At 42.8% G+C, this 21,821-nt stretch overlaps 1 protein-coding gene across 5 annotated transcripts in view; it reads right to left on the bottom strand.

The window, feature by feature from the left end:
- Positions 1–21,709: 21,709 nt before the first annotated feature.
- The window catches only part of TAF6L (TATA-box binding protein associated factor 6 like), a 66,332-nt gene continuing 66,220 nt past the window's right edge, over positions 21,710–21,821 (bottom strand). For all 5 annotated transcript variants that reach the window (XM_073554639.1, XM_073554641.1, XM_073554644.1 and 2 more), the window contains one exon: positions 21,710–21,821. This exon is cut by the window's right edge and continues 669 nt beyond it. The gene's annotated coding sequence lies outside the window, so the exon portion shown is untranslated.

Raw genomic sequence — 21,821 nt, 5'->3', positions numbered from 1 at the left:
CTTCTTCTCCGGTTTTGCGACAACCCGATGTCTCACTTCCATTTCAGGTAGAGGTGGATGCTTCAGAGACTGGTGCAGGAGCTGTTTTGTCCAAAAAAAATCCTTTAACATCTAAAATGAACCCCTGTGCCTTCTTTTCCCGAAAGTTCTCTCCTTCGGAATGCAATTGTGATGTGGGGAATCGAGAACTGTTGGCCATGAAGTGGGCATTTGAGGAGTGGAGACATTGGTTGGAGGGAGCTAGACATCAAGTTGTGGTTCTCACTGACCACAAGAATTTGATCTACCTTGAGTCGGCTAAACGCTTGAATCCGAGACAGGCCAGGTGGGCCTTGTTTTTCACACGTTTTGATTTTGTGGTCTCCTTTCTCCCGGGCACTAAGAACGTTAAGGCTGATGCCCTCTCTAGGAGTTTTTTGGCCGATTCTCCTATTGTGACCAAGCCTGCTACCATCTTAGGTGAGGGGGTGGTTCTTTCTGCCATCTCGCCTGATTTGAGACGTGCTCTGGAGAAGTTTCAGGAGGATAAGCCTGAGCGTTGTCCCAGTGGTAGATTATATGTTCCTGACCAATGGAGGAGGAAAGTGATGTCTGAGGTTCATTGCTCCGCGTTGGCTGGTCATCCAGGTATTTTTGGTACTAGAGATTTGGTGAGTCGGTCTTTTTGGTGGCCTGCCTTGTCTTGTGATGTCAGAAATTTTGTGCAGTCCTGTGGGACTTGCTCCCGATCTAAGCCTTGTTCTCGTTCTAGTGGGTTGTTGATGCCTTTGCCAGTGCCCAGGAAGCCATGGACCCATATTTCAATGGATTCTATTTCTGATCTGCCTGTCTCTCAGAGGATGACTGTTATCTGGGTGATTTGTGATAGATTCTTTAAGATGGTCCATCTTGTACCACTCCCTAAGTTGCCATCTTCCTCAGAGTTGGTGCCCTTGTTTTTGCAACAGGTGGTTCGCTTGCATGGGATTCCTGAGAACATTGTATCGGACAGAGGAGTTCAGTTTGTCTCTAGATTCTGGAGGACCTTTTGTTCCAAGTTGGGAAATCAGTTGTCCTTCTCCTCTGCATTTCACCCTCAGACCAATGGGCAGACGGAGAGAACAAACCAGACTTTGGAGGCTTATTTGAGATGTTTTCTATCTGCTGATCAGGATGATTGGGTCTCATTTTTACCCTTGGCCGAATTTGCTTTAAATAATAGAGCTAGTTCTGCTACTTTGATGTCACCCTTTTTCTGCAACTTTGGGTTTCATCCTCGATTTTCTTCAGGGCAGGTGGAGTCCTCTGCCTGTCCAGGGGTTGACACTGTGGTGGAAAGAATGCAGCAGATTTGGGACCAAGTGGTGGATAAGTTGTCTCTTTCCCAGGAAAAGGCCCAGCGGTTTTCTAACCGGCATAGGACCATTGGTCCCCGGTTTAAGGTGGGTGATAGGTGATATGGTCTGGTTGTCATCAAAGAATATCTCTATGAAAGTGGCTTCTCCAAAGTTTAAACCTAGATTTATTGGACCTTACAAGATTTTGGAGATTATTAATCCGGTCTCTTTTCGGTTGGCTCTTCCTGTCACATTTAAGATTCATAATGTGTTTCATAAGTCCTTGTTGAAGAGGTTTGTTGAACCAGTGGTTCCTATGGCGGCACCTCCTGACCCTGTGTTGGTTGAAGGTAACATGGAATATGAGGTAGCGAAGATACTGGATTCCCGTCTTGCTAGACGGAGACTCCAGTATTTGGTTAAGTGGAAGGGTTATGGTCAGGAGGATAATTCCTGGGTCTCTGCCTCGGATATTCATGCCGAAAGATTGGTGCGTGCTTTTCATCGAGCTCATCCTGAATGGCCTGGTGGCTTGGATGAGGGTTCGGTGACCCCTCCTCAAGGGGGAGGTACTGTTGTGAGCTGGGAATATGCAAATTCTCTCCTCAGGACTCTTCCCCTGGTTTACCGAGTGCAGTATACTGTATGGAGGACTACGGGGAGTGCAGTATACTGTATGGAGGACTACGGGGAGTGCAGTATACTGTATGGTGGACTATGGAGAGTGCAGTATACTGTATGTCGGACTATGGGGAGTGCAGTATACTGTATGTCGGACTATGGAGAGTGCAGTATACTGTATGGCGGACTATGGGGTGTGCAGTATACTGTACGGAGGACTATGGAGGGTGCAGTATACTGTATGTCGGGCTATGGGGAGTGCAGGATACTGTATGGCGGACTATGGGGTGTGCAGTATACTGTATGTCGGACTATGGGGAGTGCAGTATACTGTATGTCGGACTATGGGGAGTGCAGTATACTGTATGGCGGACTATGGGGTGTGCAGTATACTGTATGGCGGACTATGGGGTGTGCAGTATACTGTATGTCGGACTATGGGGAGTGCAGTATACTGTATGGCCGACTATGGGGTGTGCAGTATACTGTATGGAGGACTATGGAGAGTGCAGTATACTGTATGGAGGACTATGGAGAGTGCAGTATACTATATGGAGGACTATGGAGAGTGCAGTATACTATATGGAGGACTATGGGGAGTGCAGTATACTGTATGTCGGACTATGGGGAGTGCAGTATACTGTATGGCAGACTATGGGGAGTGCAGTATGCTATATGGAGGACTATGGGGATTGCAGTATACTGTATGGCGGACTATGGGGTGTGCAGTATACTGTATGGAGGACTATGGCGAGTGCAGTATACTGTATGTCGGACTATGGTGAGTATACTATATGGAGGACTATGGAGAGTGCAGTATGCTATATGGAGGACTATGGGGAGTGCAGTATACTGTATGTCGGACTACGGGGAGTGCAGTATACTGTATGGCGGACTATGGGGAGTGCAGTATGCTATATGGAGGACTATGGGGAGTGCAGTATACTGTATGTCGGACTATGGGGAGTGCAGTATACTGTATGGTGGACTATGTGGTGTGCAGTATACTGTATGTCGGACTATGGGGAGTATATTGTATGGCGGACAATGGGGAGTGCAGTATGCTATATGGAGGACTATAGGGAGTGCAGTATACTGTATGTCGGACTATGGGGAGTGCAGTATACTGTATGTCAGACTATGGGGAGTGCAGTATACTGTATGGCGGACTATGGGGAGTGCAGTATGCTATATGGAGGACTATGGGGAGTGCAGTATACTGTATGTCAGACTATGGGGAGTGCAGTATATTGTATGGCGGACTATGGAGAGTGCAGTATACTGTATGGAGGACTATAGGGAGTGCAGTATACTGTATGGCGGACTATGGGGTGTGCAGTATATTGTATGGCGGACTATGGAGAGTGCAGTATACTGTATGGAGGACTATGGTGAGTGCAATATACTGTATGGAAGGCAATGTGGGGCCCAGTGTACTATATGGAAGGCTATGTGAAGCGCATTATTATTATTTGCAGGGCCATTATACTGCATGGAAGGCAGTATGGGGGGGGTCACAGTTGGGAATCATACTGTGTCGGGGCCACCGTACTTTGCAGGGGAAGTTGAGGTAGGGTACATTAGGGTCATTATACTGTGGGGGTATTGTATGCTGATTGTGGGGCATTTTTATTGGCATCAAACTTTATGGATGGAATGAAAGGGGAATCGAGGACTTTAGTAGAAGAAATTACTATGTTAAGGTTGCAAAATTATGAGATATCCTCTTATGTGACCCTGCCAAATATTTATTTGAGGAAGAGGGGAGGGTCAATTAGAACTGCTGCTACATGCGCCACAGCTTATTAGATATCTTTACATAGTAAAAAAAAAAAAAAAAAAATGTAGCAGCGAGATGTTTGTTTTTCGTCTCTAGCAATATGTACAGACACCGAGGCAGATTTACTGATACTGTTTTGCCAAAATTTTGGACACATTTTATATTTAGTTACCCCCCCAAAAAATCACAGATGTTGGCATCTTACCATTTGGTAATTTGCATTGTGAAATAATTTGCATTGTGAAACTGTTTAGAAAAGAGGACTCTATTTAATTTGTAGACTTACTGACAAGTGCCAAATTGAAAGGTGCAAGATACTGGACTCAAGAGTTAGCGAGGAAAGGAGGTATGGTCTAAGAGAGAGACACCATGAGCCAAAATATTGGTACAAATTTGTGCCGTAAAGTGAGCCAACTTATGGGTGGTGTGAAGTTGAACTGTATGTGCCACAGTGACAGGTTTCATGTTCACAGGTAGGTTGAGTCTTCATTATTGCAGCCATGTTCGAGTATCTTGAGCCTCATTCAGATGTCAGTGTTTCTCGTACCAGGTCTATGTGTGTTTTTCACATATTATAGTCTATGGAGCTGTTCACATGCATGCGTATTTTTTGAAACCGAACAAAATCACTGACGTATGTCTGAGTTTGATCCAAACTTACCAATGCAAGTCTATGAGGCTGTGAAAAAATCAGACAGCACTCAGATGCCATACATGTGCTGTCCGATATTCACTGCCCTCAGTGGTTTGTTTTTTTTTTCATGCAAGAAAAACTAGTAAAAACTTAACACACTGACCAAACTTCACACAGACATATCCGGTTTTGATCCAAGGATCGGCTCAAAGTCGACAATACAAGTCAGCGAGTGCGTGAAGAAAAATCAGACTGCACTCAGATGGCATCTGAATGCAGTCCGATTTTCACAGACTGTCGCAATAGAGAAGGTGGAGAAACTTTTTTTTTTTAATTTCTCCGAGAAGAACGGGTGACATTGGGACCAGACTCTGATCAGAGCAATCAGTCCATTTTCTATTATAGATACAGAAAATTTTTAATATTCCAAAGAGCCATTTATGGTTTCTATATTGTACAAATAAACTGTACATGACCTGAAAGCTGGTAATCGCTTCTTTCCATCACACAGCTTCAATTATCAATAGGTTTATAAGCCTCGACACGAGGCCTGCGGTGACATAACAGCAGACAGGCACCGCTCCAGCTCTATAAATACCTATACACACAACAGTGCGGATGGCAGTGATGGATCCTTCTACAGATTAGGAAGAGGCGCTGATTCAGCAAGTATTTAATTCTCTGCCACCTGTTCACACACATTAATCTGTTATCAAGGGATACCACTGAGAGGTACCGAAATAATCAGAGCTAATGCAGGATGAGACAAAAGAACAGGGCACAGTGTAAGACGGAAAAAGGAAAAGCATTAACCCCTTAACGTCCATTGACGGGCACAGTTCGTCATGGCCGGGTGTAGGTTCCCGCACCGTGACGACTGTGTCCTTCATGCATTTAAACTACCACTGCGTGTAAACAGTGCCGACAGCTGAGACACAGAAAGAAGTGCGGGGGACTCATGCTGTCGGTCTCCGCACCCAGAACGCTGTGATCGGTCAGTCAATCTGACTGACCGATAACAGCATGATCGCGCAGGAGATGCTGAAATTTCAGCACCTCCTGCCCGATCAGTGTAGGAGGTCAACGCTGCCGGTGTCTGTTAACCCCCTAATTGCTGCGATTGAGCACGATCGCAGCGTTCAAGAGGGGAGGCAGAAGGAGGGGAGCTCCCTCTGCCTTCTGATCGGCGTCATCGCAGGGCCCAATCTCTGCCATGATGACCCTGGGACAACCCCCAGGTCATCTAGCTACAGAAAGCCTCTGAGACCATGCTCACAGCATGGTCTCAGAAGCTTTCACTATAGGTATAGTACATTGCAATGCATTATACCTGCAACCAAAGTAAAAAAAAAAAAAAAAAAAGTGCTTTTCCCATAAAGGGAATAGGTAAAAAAGGAAAAAAAAAATAAAAAAAATTAAAAAATATTAAAAAATAATAAAAAAATCCACTGATACACATTTTTATGTAAAAAATTAAATAAACAAAAGAGTACACGTGTTTTGTATTGCCGCATCCGTAAATATCCCATCTATAAGGACGTCACTTCAGAGTCCCCAAATGCAGCACCAACCGCCATATGAACAGCTTCTATCCACTCTCTGTTCAACAATTAAATCGTCATGTGTAGACTATATACTGTATCTGTCTTGTTAGATGTTACTTGTTGTATCTGTTGTTATATATTATGTTGCCTCTTTGCCACAAAGAATTCCTTGTATATATGTAATATGTACTTGGCGATAATAAATTTGATTGATTGATTGATATAAAATGGTCACACTAGGTAATCTCTTCAGTTAACACCGTAAAAAAAAAAAAAAACACAGCAAATTATACTTTTTCCAAGTGGTATCATCATACCGCTTGGAAAAAGTGGAATAAAACACGATCGAAAAAAGGAATGGTAATAAAAATAGCATCACTGAAAGCGCCATCTTGTCCCTCAAAAAACAAGCCCTCACATGACTCTGTCGGCCGAAATATGGAAAAATTATAGCTCTCAAAATACGGCGATGCAAAAACTTCTTACAAAAAAAGCGTCTTTTAGGCTGGGTTCACACGTAGCGGAACTCTCACGGAAATTACAGCGAGAATTCCGGAATTCCATTCCGCGGGAAAATCGCATTTTAAATTCCCGCGATTTACCCGCGGAAAAACTAGCATTTTGCAAGCGTAATTAGCTTGCAGAATTGCTAGCGTTTTCCAAGCAATCTGTAGCATCGCTTGGAGAACTGATTGACAGATTGGTCACACTCGTCAAACATAGTGTTTGACGAGTGTGACCAACTTTTTACTATTGAGGCCGCCTATGCGGCCTCAATAGTAAAAGATAGAATGTAAATAATAATAATAAAAAAAAAATATTGTTATTCTCACCTTCCGACGTCCCGGGCAGCCTTCCCACCTCTTTCCACGCTCCCGGTCCCAGTAATCCTTTGCGACAATTACCGCGATGATGTCCGTTCTCGCGGGATCGCGACGTCTCGTGGTCATTCGCGATGACGTTGCGCGAATGACCTCGAGACTTCGCGATCCCGCGAGAACGGACGTCATCGCTCGCAAAGGCTTACTGGGACCGGGAGCGTGGAGAGAGGCGGGAAGGCTGCGCGGGACGTCGGAAGGTGAGAATAACAATATTTTTTATTTTAAATTCTATTTTTTACAGGGATATGGTACCCAAAGCCCGGAGGACAGTCTCCTCTCCTCCGGACCGTGGGTACCATCCGCAAATGTTCTGCTTACTTTTCGCATGGTGTGCACAGCCACATGTGGGAAGTAAGCGGAACAATGCATTCCTATGGGTGCGGGATTGCCGCGATTCCGCGAAATTAATGAGCATGCTGCGGTTTTTACCGCAAAGCGATTCCGCCGTGGTAAAGACCACAGCATTAGCACAGCATTGCGGAATCCCATAGGAATGCATGGGATGCTTATTTTTTGCGTTTTCGCTGCAAAATCGCGCGGTAAAAACCGCTGTGGTAACGTGAAAAAAAAAAGCCACGTGTGAACTCAGCCTTAGCATGTGACAGCTGCCAAACAAAAACCCGCCATATATAGTAAATTAAACCCCCTTTATCACCCCCTTAGTTAGGGAAAAATAATAAAATAAAAAAATGTATTTTATTCCATTTTCCCGTTACGGTTGGGGCTGGGGTTAGGGATGGGGGTGTGTTAGGGTTAGGTTTGTGGTTAGGGTTATGGTTGGGATTAGGGTTAGGGGTGCCCACTGGCACATCAGGGGCTCTCCAAATGCAACATGGTGTCCGATCTGAATTCCAGCCAATTCTGCGTTGAAAAAGTCTAACGGCACTCCTTCCCTTCTGAGCTCTGCCATGTGCCCAAACAGTGGTCCCCCCCCCACATATGGGGTTATTAGCATACTCAGGAAAAATTGCACAACTTTTGGGGTCCAATTTCTCCTGTTACCCTTGAGAAAATAAAAATTTGGGGGCAAAAATCATTTTTGTGGAAAAAATATGATATTTTATTTTCACGGCTCTACGTTATTAACTCCTGTGAAGCACTTGGAGGTTTAGTGTTCACCACACATCTAGATAAGTTCCTTAGAGGGTCTACTTTCCAAAATGGTGTCATTTGGGGGTTTCCACTGTTTGGGCACATCAGGGGCTCTCGAAACGCAACATGGAGTCCGATCTGAATCCAGCCAATTTTGCATTGAAAAAGTCAATCGGCGCTCCTTCTTTTCTGAGCTCTGCCGTGCTCCTAAAGATTGGTCTTCCTCCACACATGGGGTATCAGTGTACTCAGCAGAAATTGCACAACAAATATTGGGATTCATTTTCTCCTGATAACCTTGACAAAATAAAAAAAAATGTGTCCAAATTAAAATTTTTGTGAAAAAAAGTCATTTTTTCCTTCAATTCTTGTGAAGCACCTGAAGGGTTAATAAACTTTTTGAATGTGGTTTTGAGCACCTTGAGGGGTGCAGTTTTTAGAATGTCATCACTTTTAGGTATTTTTTGTCATATTGACTGCCCAAAGTGACTTCAGATGTGAGGTGGTCCCTAAAAAAATGGTTTTATAAATTTTGTTGCAAAAATGAAAAATTGCTGGTCAAACTTTTAACCCTTATAACTTCCTAACAAAAAAAAATTGTTTCTAAAATTGTGCTGATGTAAAGTAGACATGTGGGAAATATTATTTAGTAACTATTTTGTGTCACATAACTCTGATTTAACGGCATAAAAATTCAAAGTTTGAAAATTGCAAAACATTAAGAAATTTTCGAAATATTTCCGTTTTTTTCATAAATAAACGCAAGCTATATTGAATAAATTTTACTACTAACATGAAGCACAATATGTCACGAGAAAACAATGTCAGAATCAGCGCGATCCGTTAACCCCTTTCTGCCATGTGACGTACTATCCCGTCCATGTGCCCTGGGACTTAATTCCCATGGACGGGATAGTATGTCACAGCGATCAGCGGTGGTCACATAGTGAGCACCGCTGATCGCGGCCGGGTGTCAGCTGATTATCACAGCTGACACCCGGCACAATGTGTCAGGGGCGGTCACGGACCGCCCCGACACGTTAACCCCTAGCACACTGCAATCAAACATGATCGCGGTGTACAAGGGGTTAAAGGAAGCATCGGCAGGGAGGGGGCTCCCTCCGTGCTTCCCTGAGCCCCCCACAGCAGCGCAATGTGCAGTGCTTCTCCGGGAGTCTTCTTCCCTGCAGGTCGCCGAATCCAAAATGGCGACGGGAACCTTCGGGGGCCTGCAGGGAGGCGGCTTCCTCATGCCTGCAAAGCGCAGGTACGTGGAAGCCCTGTGCAGTGCCTGTGACAGATCACATGACAGTTATGTCCCCCCTGGGACAACGTAATAAGGTTAAAAAAAAAAAGTGTAAAATTAATTTTTAAAAAATCACTAAATAAATTAAAAAAAAAAAAATTCCCTAATAAATTCATTTTTTGGAAATAATAAAAAAAAACAATAAAAGTGCACATATTTGGTATCGCTGCGTCCGTAACGACCCGCCCTATAAAACTGTCCCATTAGTTAACCCCGTTAGCGAACCCCTTACAAAATAAAAATAAAAAACAAAGCAAAAAATAATGATTTATCATCATACCGCCGAACAAAAAGTGCAATAACGCGCGATCAAAAAGACGCATAAAAATATCCATGGTACCGCTGAAAACGTCATCTTGTCCCGCAAAAAACGAGCCACCACACAGCATCATCAGCAAAAAAAATAAAAAGTTATAGCTCGCAGAATAAAGCGATGCAAAAATAATTATTTTTTATATAAAATTGTTTTCATTGCATAAAAGCGCCAAAACATAAACGACCTAAATGAGGTATCACTGAAATCGTACTGAATAAAACCGCTTTATCAATTTTACCGCACGCGGAACGGTGTAAACTCACCCCCCAAAAGAAATTCATGAAACGCTGGTTTTTGTTCATTCTGCGTCCCAAAAACCGGAATAAAAAGCGATCAAAAAATGTCACGTGCCCGAAAATGATACCAATAAAAACGTCAACTCGTCCCGCAAAAAATAAGACCTCACATGACTCAGTGGGTCAAAATATGGAAAAATTATAGCTCTCAATATGTGGTGATGCAAAAACTATTTTTACAATAAAAAGCGTCTTTTAGTGTGCGACAGCTGCCAAATATAAAAACCGCCATAAATAGTAAATCAAACCCCCCGTTATCACCCCCTTAGTTAGGGAAAAAAAATAAAATAAAAAATGTATTTATTTCCATTTTCCCATTAGGGTTAGGGCTAGAGTTAGGGCTGAGATTAGGGTTAGGGGTGTGTTGGGGTTCGGGTTGGAGTTAGAATTGGGGGTTTCCACTGTTTGGGCACATCAGGTGCTCTCCAAATGCAACATGGCGTCTGAGCTCAATTCCAGCCAATTCTGCGTTGAAAAAGTCAAATGGTGCTCCTTCCATTCCAAGCTCTGCCATGCGCCCAAACAGTGTTTTACCCCCACATATGGGGTATCAGCGTACTCAGGACAAATTGCAAAACAACTTTTGGAGTCCAATTTCTCCTGTTACCCTTAGGAAAATAAAAAATTGGGGGCAAAAATATCATTTTTGTGGAAAAAAATATGATTTTTTATTTTCACGCTCGGGTGTTATAAACTTCTGTGAAGCACTTGATGGTTCAAAGTGCTCACCATACATCTAGATAAGTTCCGTGGGGGGTCTAGTTTCCAAAATGGGGTCACTTGTGGGGGGTTTCCACTGTTTAGGTACATCGGGGCTCTCCAAATTCAACATGACACCCCAGACCATTCCATCAAAGTCTGCATTCCAAAACGTCACTACTTCCCTTCCGAGCCCCGACGTGTGCCCATACAGTAATTTTCTCTCACATATGAGGTATCAGCATACTCAGGACAAATTGGACAACAACTTTTGGGGTCCAAATTCTCCTGTTACCCTTGGGAAAATAATAAAATTGGGGACTAAAAGATCATGTTTGTGGAAAAAATACGATTTTTTTTATTTTCACGCCCGGGCGTTATAAACTTCTGTGAAGCACTGGGGGTTCAAAGTGCTCACCACACATCTAGATAAGTTCCTTGGGGGGTCTAGTTTCCAAAATGGTGTCATTTGTGAGGGATTTCCACTGTTTTGGTACATCAGGGCCTTTCCAAACGCGACATGGTGTCCGATCTCAATTCCAGCCAAAAAAGTCAAATAGCGCTGCTTCCCTTCCGAGCTCTGCCATGCGCCCATATAGTTATTTACACCCACATATGGGGTATCAGCGTACTCAGGACAAATTGCACAATGACTTTTAGGGTCCTGTTACCCTTGGAAAAATAAGAATTGAGGGTGAAAAGATTATTTTTGTGGAAATATGATTTTTTAATTGTACCGCTGTACGTTATAAACTTCTGTGAAGCCCTTGGGGGTTCAAAGTTCTCACCACACTTCTAGATAAGTTCCTTGGGGGTCATCAAACCCATCTGTTCTATGTTGTTAAAGATAAAACAGAAACTAGCACAATGTTCAAACAATTTAAAAAATATTTTTATTATTCCACATGGAAAAAATCTTTTAATAATTACAACAAAAAGTATAATACAAGCTGACAAGCTGACATAACCTTTGTGGCAAGACTAAAAAAGGCTACAGGCCACTAAATACATAGTTATCCATATGCAATTATTAACCTTCACTGACCCTTTAATGTTATTAATGCGGGCTAAATAATTATTTTGACCTCCAATCAATGTGTTAAGCCCGTCAAAGCCATAGCCCATCCACATCTAAAAGAATGGAATAATCCAAATGCAATTCACCACCGCAAGGAACCAGTGCCCGTCAAATGATTATATAGTAACTCACATGTATATAGCCTTGTGCCACGTCCCTCACCCCAACGCGCGTTTCATCATCTTCATCAGGGGGCATCTAGATAAGTTCCTTGGGGGGTCTAGTTTCCAAAATGGGGTCATTTGTGGGGGGTTTCCACTGTTTAGGTACATCAGGGGCTCTCCAAACATGACATGGCGACTGATCAGAATTCCAGCCAATTTTGTATTGAAAAAGTCAAACGGCGCTCCTTCCCTTCTGAGCTCTGCCATGCGCCGAAACAGTGGTTCCCCCCCACATATCAGGTATCAGCGTACTCAGGACAAATTGCACAATAACTTTTGCAGTCCAATTTCTCCTGTTACCCTTGGAAAAATAAAAAAAAATTGGACCTGAAGTATTTATTTTGTGAAAAAGTTAAATGTTCATTTTTTTTAAATATTCAAAAAATTCCTGTGAAGCACCTGAAGGGTTAATAAACTTCTTGAATGTGGTTTTAAGCACTTTAAGGGGTGCAGTGTTTAGAATGGTATCACTTTTGGGTATTTTCTATCATATATACCCCTCAAAGTGGCTTCAAATGTGATGTGGTCCGTAAAAATAAAATGGTGTTGCAAAAATGAGAAATCGCTGGTCAACTTTTAACCCTTATAACTTCCTAACAAAAAAAAATTTGGTTCCAAAATTGTGCTGATGTAAAGTAAACATGTGGAAAATGTTACTTATTAAGATTTTTGTGTGACGTATCTCTGTGATTTAAGGCCATAAAAATTAAAAGTTTGAAAACTGCAAAATTTTCATAATTTTCGCCAATTTCCATTTTTTCCAGAAATAAGTGCAAGTTATATGAATTAAATTTTACCACTAACATGAAGTACAATATGTCACGAGAAAACAATGTCAGAATCACCGGGATCCATGGAAGCGGTCCAGAGTTATTAACTCATAAAGGGACAGTGGTCAGAATTGTAAAAATTGACCCGGTCATTAACGTGCAAACCACCCTTGGGGGTTAAGGGGGTTAAAACGTTCCAGAGTTATAAAAACATAAAGTGACAGTGATCAGATTTCAAAATTTAAGGCTTGGTCATTACCTTACAAAGTGGCTTGGTCCTTAAGGGGTTAACAGGGGTTTCATGTTTGTAAACATTAGTCACAATATTATAATAAGTTCTGTACTTTGTGGTCAATTCTTCAAGCATTTAACAACAGTTTTTTGGCATTAAAAAAAATTCTCAATTTTTTGTATAACCCGCTTTTGCCCAAAAATGTTGCATGTTGCCAGCCTCACCAACTTCTTGAAAGGTGAGCGGAGCACACGCAGCGCTCTTGGTGTTTTTGTTTTTTTTTCTTTTAGCTTCATCATGTCCAGCTTATTTGACATTTTGGGGATTTTTTTTTCCCCTCCCTTTCACAAGAGCTTTTTTTTTTTTTTTTTTAATCTCACAGGACACCTTGGAGTTTTGAATGGCATCAGTCACTTTACAATATAATTTACTGAAAAAATGGTGGGAAAAAAATTCCAAGGAAGGGGTGGACACACACACATATATTGTTTTTTAGATTGTTTTTTTTTTTAAATTCATTTATTGAACCTCAGGACACAAAGAATGTACAACATACAAAATGGCTTATGATAACAAACATTATACATAGCATACATGTTTCTGTTCATTGCAAAATATAAATCAAAGAAATTGCACATTCTTCTAGATAAACAAGGTAATATGTACATATCCTTCCAAACGTACGTAAAGAATAATTGGCTATACATTTTCCAGCATGTATATCGATCCAATTTCACAAGCCTTGTAATATCATTCAGAAATAAAGTCTAACTAAAATTCCTAAACTACAACTACCACTACATCAACTAGTGTCTACTATTTCCGCAGACTAGTCTCCTATATCATTATGTCGTGTGTGATGTCTCAACCTTACAGAGTAAGATGAGAGGAATTCCACCTCTCCCAAATTTTTTCAATTTACCCGGGCATCCCCTATTTTGGTATAACGTGCGCTCATATGGAACAATCGAATTTACCAAATCAACCCAAAATCTAAGAGAAGGACATGAGCCGCCCATCCACCGCAGTGCCAGTACCTTCCGCGCCATAAACAGCGTTTCACGCAGGAAGACCCCAGTATAGCGATCCCAAATCTCCTCCTCCCATACCCCAAACAAACAGACCAATGGCTCTAGAGGGACTGGAGTCTGTACCAAGGATGTCAGTAGTGACGTAACCTCTTTCCAGTAATGCAGGATAATGGGGCATTGCCACACCATGTGAATAAAATCCGCATCTGGCAAGTGACATCGCATACATTCTGACGATTGAAGCCGACCCATCCTAAAAAGTCGTATCGGAGTCAAGTATGATTGATTTATTATATATAAGTATATCATTCTGTTATTAATAGGTGGTGATACTCCAATCGGAGATTCCAGAATCTCCTCCCACTCCTCTCTTTGCGTATTAGGGATGAGTCGTTCCCACTTCCTCTTAATAGAGCTTATGGCAGATTCCACCCCCACCGACAGCATATATGTGTACAAGGAGGATATGAGACCCTGGGGACCCTGCGAATTAAGGATTCCTATCAGAGGTAACGATGAAATAGTACGGTCCACACCCCCATCCCTCTTGTGTGACTGAAGAGCCGATCCAGTTGTAGATAACGAAAAAACTGAGATCTCGGAATATCATGTGTGGCCTGTAATTGCTCAAAAGACTTTAAGATCCCTTGATGATACAGATCCCCCACTGAAGAGACGCCATACTGAGTCCAGAAAACGGTGGACGGTTGATTTAGCAATTCCGGAAGATAATTATTATTCCACAGGGGCATTTCAGCTATAAAATCTTTAAACCCAATTACGTTCTTGACTTGCCTCCATATTGATCGTGTCAGCCAGAGAAGGGGTAGCAGACGTGGGGCATTAGTTTTCTCCAGCTCAAGAAATCCTAATGGGCAATCCACTTGTGCAGCGTGAAGCAAATGACTTTCAGAATTGGGGAGGCAATTACCCGGCATCCATTTACTTAATGCTTTAGCCTGCCCAGCTAAGTAGTATAGGAAAAAATCCGGCAGCGCCGCCCCGCCTCCCCTCTTTGGTCTTTGTAAAGTGGACAATTTAAGTTTGGGCCTAGTTTTCCCCCATATAAAGGACGTGACCAGGGAATTGAGATTAATAAAAAAGGACCTGGGCACCGCTACCGCACTGTGCTGAAGGGAGTAGCTACATTTAGGGAGCAGTATCATTTTAATCAGATTAATGCGTCCGGCCACAGATAATGGGAGCCTACTCCAGGATGCAAATTTAACTTTAGCTAGTTCCCGCAGTGGGTGGACATTAAGTTGTAGATCAAGCGTACTATTGTGAGATATGTGAACGCCCAAATATTTAAAACTAGATACAATAGGCAGCGAGGAGAGAGCCTCCAGCTGGGGCATCGGAGCATGGGAAAGGGGTAACAGAGCAGACTTCTCCCAATTTATATGTAAACCTGAATATTTACTGAATTTATCTATAAGGGATATCACCTGTGGCAAAGTTTCTTCCGCTTCATTCAAGACTATCACCATATCATCGGCATATAGGCCTATGGTATCCACCCGACCTGCTATATCTATGCCTTTGATGTTAGGGGAGGACCTTATACGTATTGCTAGTGCCTCAATCGCAAGGGCGAAGAGGGCCGAGGAGAGAGGTCAGCCTTGACGGGTACCCCTATGTAATGCGAAAGACTCAGATAAAGAATTATTTACTATAATACGGGCCTTGGGTTTCATATACAATATTTTGATCCATGTTATAAATTTATTGCCAAAGTCATATCTTTGCAAGCATGCGGAGAGAAAAGGCCACTCAAGAGAGTCAAAAGCCTTGGCAGCATCTAACGATGCCAATGCCCATTTGTTGTCTGGCATTAGGGAGCTATATTGGACTACGGACTGGACTCTTCTGATGTTAATGGAAGTGCTTTTGCCCGGCATAAAGCCCGTTTGATCAGGATGTATAAGGTTCAATATAATTGAATTCAGTCTAGTAGCTAGGATCTTGGTAAAAATTTTATAGTCCACATTCACTAATGAAATAGGACGATAAGATCCACATTCCAAAGGGTCCTTCCCCTCCTTCCAAAGCACTATGATGTTAGCCTCATAAAAGGACTCAGGCATAGAGTTTCCTTCCCAAATTCCCCGAAATACTTTCACCAAAAGTGGCGTCAATATATCCCGGTACTTCCAATATAATTCAATAGGGAACCCATCAGGTCCAGGGGCCTTCCCAGAAGCCATGTCTGTCATGGCATTTTCAATCTCCTCTGCGGTGAACACAGCGTCCATAAGGACTCACTGCTCAGGATCTAATGTGGGGAATGACACATCTGACAAATAGTCTAAGCACCCCAAAGTGTCAAAGTCAGTTTTAGATTCATATAGTGACCTGTAGTAGTCATGAAAACAGCCAAGAATTTCCTCGGTCGAAGACACCAATAGATCATCCGCCCTACGAATCTATAATATTGTATTAGAGGTGCTATGTTGGCGCACCAGATAGGCCAAACATTTGCCCGTATGGTTCCCCAATTCAAAGTAAGATTGACGGGTATAGTTTACGCTTAGATTGTGTCCACATGCTGACTATATAACCTCTCGGCGGCCAACCACTCACTCCTGTTCCCACTAGCTTGGTTAGATATATATGTAGCCTCTGAGTCTTTCAGTCGTTGCTCCACCTCATCATCCTTTCTCGAGGTTACCTGCTTAATATAAGAGATCGTGGAGGACAAATAGCCCGTCAGGTATGCCTTAAGGGCATCCCAAAATAAATTAATATCTTGAGGCTCCGGGTGGGACGCGATGAAACAATGCAACTGATCAATCATTCTGTCAGGAGGTCCCATCAATTTTAACCAAAAATAATTCAACTTCCAAGCCATTCTGCTGTTTGTTCGACCATATTTGAGTTAAAGAAGGACCGGGCTATGGTCTGATATCCCCCTACTTCCATGTTCTATATCAGCCACCCACATTGCCAGACCGCTAGAACCAAATATATAGTCTATGCATGATAGAGAGCGTTTAGTAGATGAGTGGCAAGTATATTCCCTTAGCTCAGGGTGACGCACCCTCCACAGATCCAACCACCCGCCACCCCCATAAATAATGATAACGGGGTTGTAGTCGATGGAGCGGACTTCCAGTCTCTCCATCATCTAGCCTAAATTTATCAAGGCAGTTGTTCATGACCATGTTAAAGTCTCCCATACAAATAACATCAGCATCCGGGTAATTAAGGGCAAAACCCATTGCCTTCTGCAGAATGGACATACGAGCCAGGGGAGGGGGTTATAAATGCATAAGACTACTTATTTCCTGGTGTTTATCAATGCATGGATAAAAACAAAACGTCCCTCAGGGTCCCTCCGAGTCTCCCTGGCTTCCCATCTGACGTCTCTATGTACCAATAGTGAGACCCCTCTCGAATAGCTGGTGTGGAATGCATGGACAGACCATTGTACCCAAGGCTTCTGCACACACCGCGCTGTTTCCCTGGTCAGGTGCGTCTCTACCAAGGCCACAATGTGATGGCGGTAGTGTCTGATCTGTGAGAAGACTTTGATCTTTTTCCGAGGAGTTTTTATACCCCTCACATTCCATGTCATACATATCAACTCAGACCCCATGTTTTGTTCAGCTGAATATGGTGCATAATACTGCCCGGGCAAAATTTAGAGACATCACCTAAAAACTAAAATTGTTGTCGGCTGCGATTTTTACCTAAAAAAATACAAAAAACCACTACGGAAAAAAAACAAAATGAATAAACAACAAACAAAGTGGGAGCAGAGTCCTGTCCTCCCATCATGAAGCAAACAGGGGGATACCATCACTGAGCCCAGTGTCCGGTATTGTTGGTAACCTGGACGCTTTCGAGTAAAGCTCCAACCAGCCGATTAATAGAAAAATACCAACTAGCAATAGATACATTAGGATTCCTTTGCAGCGGACCCTTTGTGAGACCGCAGCCACTCCGCCTCCTCCGCTGGATCTGTGAAAAACAAAGTAGAACCCTCGTGGACCACCCAGAGCTGGGCCAGGTAAATCGAGTACATAATATTCCACTCCCGTAAATGCCTCTTGACCTCCGTAAACTGCGCCCGATGTTTCTGGAGTTCCATAGAGAAGTCTGGGAAAATAGAGATCGCGGCATTGTTGAACTTGATAGGGCTCTTTTGCCGTGCCAGACGCAGAGCCACGTCTCTATCCCTGCAGTTGAGGAGGCGCGCCAGAAAAGGTCTAGGTGGGGGCTCCAGGAGGAAGAGGCCTAGTAGGGACCCTGTGAGCCCTCTCTACCGCAAAAAATTGGGGAGAATTTGTCTCCCAAAGTAGATTTAAGCCAATCTTCTAGGAATTGCTCTGGGTGTTATCCTTCCGATCGCTCCGGTAGTCCAATAATTCGGCTATTATTCCAACGCATTCTGTTCTCCAGGTCATCTGCTTTTTGCCTCCACGCGTTCATAGAACCTGCCACTTTCGTTAGTTTGGCTTCCATAGGTGTGATGGTGTCTTCTACCTGGGATACCCGCGTCTCCACCTCCGTAATACAGCCCTTCATGGCTTGCATATCTTGTCGGAGGCGTCCCACCTAAGTGTGCACGTCCTCTATCTTCCCAGACAGACGTCCTGGTTAAGGAGATGGCCTGCATGAGTTGCTCAGACGCCTGCTTAAGGGTTAATTCCTCATGCTCACTGTCCTCCCCACCCTCTTAGATTTTGTTTTTACAGTGTTTATTTTGCAATATGATTGAGTCCGTGGGCTGTGTGATGTTGTTCTGCGCACCACACTGAAGAATTTATTGGTACCGTTTTGGGTTACATGCAAACATTTGATCACCTGTTATTGCAATATTTGTTGATGAAGGCAGGGAAAGCTTCAAGCTGTATATTTTTATTGCATTTAAAAAGGGGTATTCTCATCTCCTGGATCCTATCCCAATATGTAGTAAGTGTAATAATATCAGCAAATACATTAATTGGAAACATAGTACAGTTTTTCAGATTCGCTATGTCCCTTTCCTCATGTGCAGGCATTTCTGGACCTTAGGTAGACATGGTTACGACCACTAGGAACTAACTCACTATATGAGTGGTCGCAACCATGGAGCCCTAAGCTACTGCAATGCCTACGCATGACATAAGCAACAGAGAAATGTAGTATAGTTCTTCTGATTTGCTTACCACATGTGCAGAGCATTCCAAAAGCTTAGGGATCCATTGTTACGATCACTCATATAGTGAGTTAGTTGCTAGAGGTCATAACCATGGATCCCAAAGGTCCTGCAATGCCGCCACAACAGGAAAGAGACATAGCGAATCAGAAGAACTATACTACATTTCTAATTGGAGGTATTTGCTAATATTATTACACCTACTACATCTTGGCATAGGATCTTGGTGATGGTCATACCCCTTTAACTTCCAGTTTCATTTTAATAAATTAGACCTTAACAGATTTTTATGGTTTATTTAAACCCATTATTGGGCATCTACCTTGCAGGTAAAAAAGGAAACTGTTCACAGATTGCACAGAATGATACAGTCTCCAGAAGTAAACTTGCAATATCGCGGCACTTGCAGGACGCTTTTAGGGTATGTGCACACGTTGCGGATTTTTCCGCGTGGATTTTGCTAAATCCTCAGGTAAAATGACCTGCGTTTTATCTGCGGATTTAGTGCAGATCTCCTGCGGAATTACTGCAGATTCCTATAATGGAGCAGGTGTAAAAACGCTGCGGAATCCGCACAAAGAATTGACATGCTGCGAAAAATAAACCGCAGCAAATCTGCTCAGAAATATCCGCAGCATGTGCAGAGATTTTTTATTTTACATTGAATATAACGGTACTTAGTACACCGCACGAGAATCTGCTGTGGATCCGCAACATGTGCACATACCCTTACACTGCATTTAGCACAGTGATGACATTTTTATGCCTTACATCACTGCTCAATGCATTTCTCTGTAAAGTAACCACTCTCGCCTACTGCACCCTCACCCATCCCTTGTAGATTGTGAGCCCTCGCGAGCAGGGTCCTCTCTCCTCCTGTACCAGTCGTGACTTGTATTGTTTAAGATTACTGTACTTGTAAGTACTATGTATACCCCTCCTCACATGTAAAGCGCCATGGAATAAATGGCGCTATAATATAATAAACAACATTTTTCCAAGCTTTGCCCAGGGATTTAAACATCTCTCAGCTGGCAGAGTGCCACCCTCGGCTTGTGTGCGTGTCCAGGACTCTGGCACGTGAAGATTTACTAACTGTGGTAACAATAGTAGACTAGGGCTCAGATCACATCCTGACAAATATTCTTTAATCACCTTATGGAAAGCAGAGGTGTAACCTGCGATAACGCCCGGTAACAGTCTGCTACAGTCATTTATAGTTCAGATTAATCCCTTCACGCCCTTGGGTATTTCCATTTTTGCATCTTCACTTTTTGCTCCCCTTCTTCCCAGATCCATAACTTTATTTCTCTATCAATACGGCCATGTGACTAGTTGTACTTTTGAACAACACCATTGATTTTGCCATTTAGTGTACTGGAAAATGGTGAAAAGAAAAAATTCCAAGTGCGGTGGAATTGCAAAAAAAAAAAAAAAAATGTGTAATGTAATTCCACAATTGTTTTTGGTTTGCTTTTTTTTTTTTTAACCATGTACACTAAATGCTAAAACTGCCCTGCCATTATGATTCTCCAGCTCACTACAAGTTCTTAGATACCAAACATATCTAGGTTCCTTTTTCTCTAAGTGGTGAAAAAAAAAAAATCCAAAGTTTCTAAAAAAAAATTGCCATTTTTCATTATCTGGGGCTGGGTGGAGGTCTTATTTTTTGCACGCCAAGCTGATGTTTTTATTGATACCATTTTGGTGTGGATGCAGTAACTGGCAATCACGATGGTATTTATGCAATGTTGCAGCAATCAAAAAAACGTAATTCTATCTTTTTGATTTTTTTTTTGTTATGCCGTTTACCAATCGGATTAATTCTTGTTGTAGATTGATAGATCGGGCGATTCTGAATGTTTTATTTTGAATGGGGCAAATGGGGTTTGATTTGAACTTTTATTTTTAAAAACTTTTTTTTTTACGTTTTACTTGTTTCAATAGTCTCCATAGGAGACTAGAAGCTGCGATCATCCGATCGCTTGTGCTACACAGAGCTGGGCTGCAGCCGTTCTCTGTAGCTAAAATGTTCACTTGCTATGAGCGCTGATCTCTGGGCAGCACTCAGACATCTGGCATAACAGCCACAGGGGTCTGCAGCAGTCTCCGAGTTGTCATCCCAACCCACGGTCATGTGCTCCAATAGGCAGGTTTAGTGACGCACTTCCAGCACAATCGTGTTAAATGTCACTTCAGAGTTTGACAGCGACATTTAACATGTTAACAGTCACGGGTGGATAGCAGTTCCACCCGTGGCTGCTAGGGGCACATGACAGGTGATGAAATCAGCAGACATGTGCTGGAAAAGTTGCGGGCTCATCGCCGGAGCCTGCAGCAAACAGGGGGAGCCCACCTTAGACGTAAGTATATGTCTAAGGTTAGAAAGGGGTTAATATATGGATATTAGTGATGAGTGAGCATGCTCAGGAGCTAATAGAGTAACATCGACGTGCTTGAATCGCAACTGTTAAACAGCTGCAACACCTCCAGGGATAGCCTGTGTTGCATTTGTCGAACAGCCATGGGGATTTGAACATATTAGTCAAACACGCAGAAGATACTCCATTAAGCAAACGAGAACGCTCGCCCATCACTTATAGATTTACATAAACTAGGCTCAGTCTCATCACTGTGTACTAGTTATGCAAGAATCTGCACTATTACAACTTGGGACTGTGGTTTTTGCACATGGGACTGCATGTATTTTGGAGGTACAGCTCCGGTCTTTCCGGTTCTCGGCGTAGAGAGTTGCAGTACAACCTTCCACAGCCATCATTCTATTAACCAAAGTTTCACAGGCCGATAACTGGTTATTATGAATTTATGTACAATGTCCAAGTAGCGGACCATATGACAACAATATGGGTTAGGTTGTTATCCAAGTCCTCCAGATCTTATTCTTTTGCTGTAATGGA

Source organism: Dendrobates tinctorius, unplaced genomic scaffold (genome assembly GCF_039654945.1).
Source record: "Dendrobates tinctorius isolate UK_male_01 unplaced genomic scaffold, ASM3965494v1 ptg000211l, whole genome shotgun sequence".
Taxonomy (NCBI): domain Eukaryota; kingdom Metazoa; phylum Chordata; class Amphibia; order Anura; family Dendrobatidae; genus Dendrobates; species Dendrobates tinctorius.
Note: the sequence above shows the minus strand (reverse complement) of the source record. Positions and strands in the feature narration are given on the sequence as shown.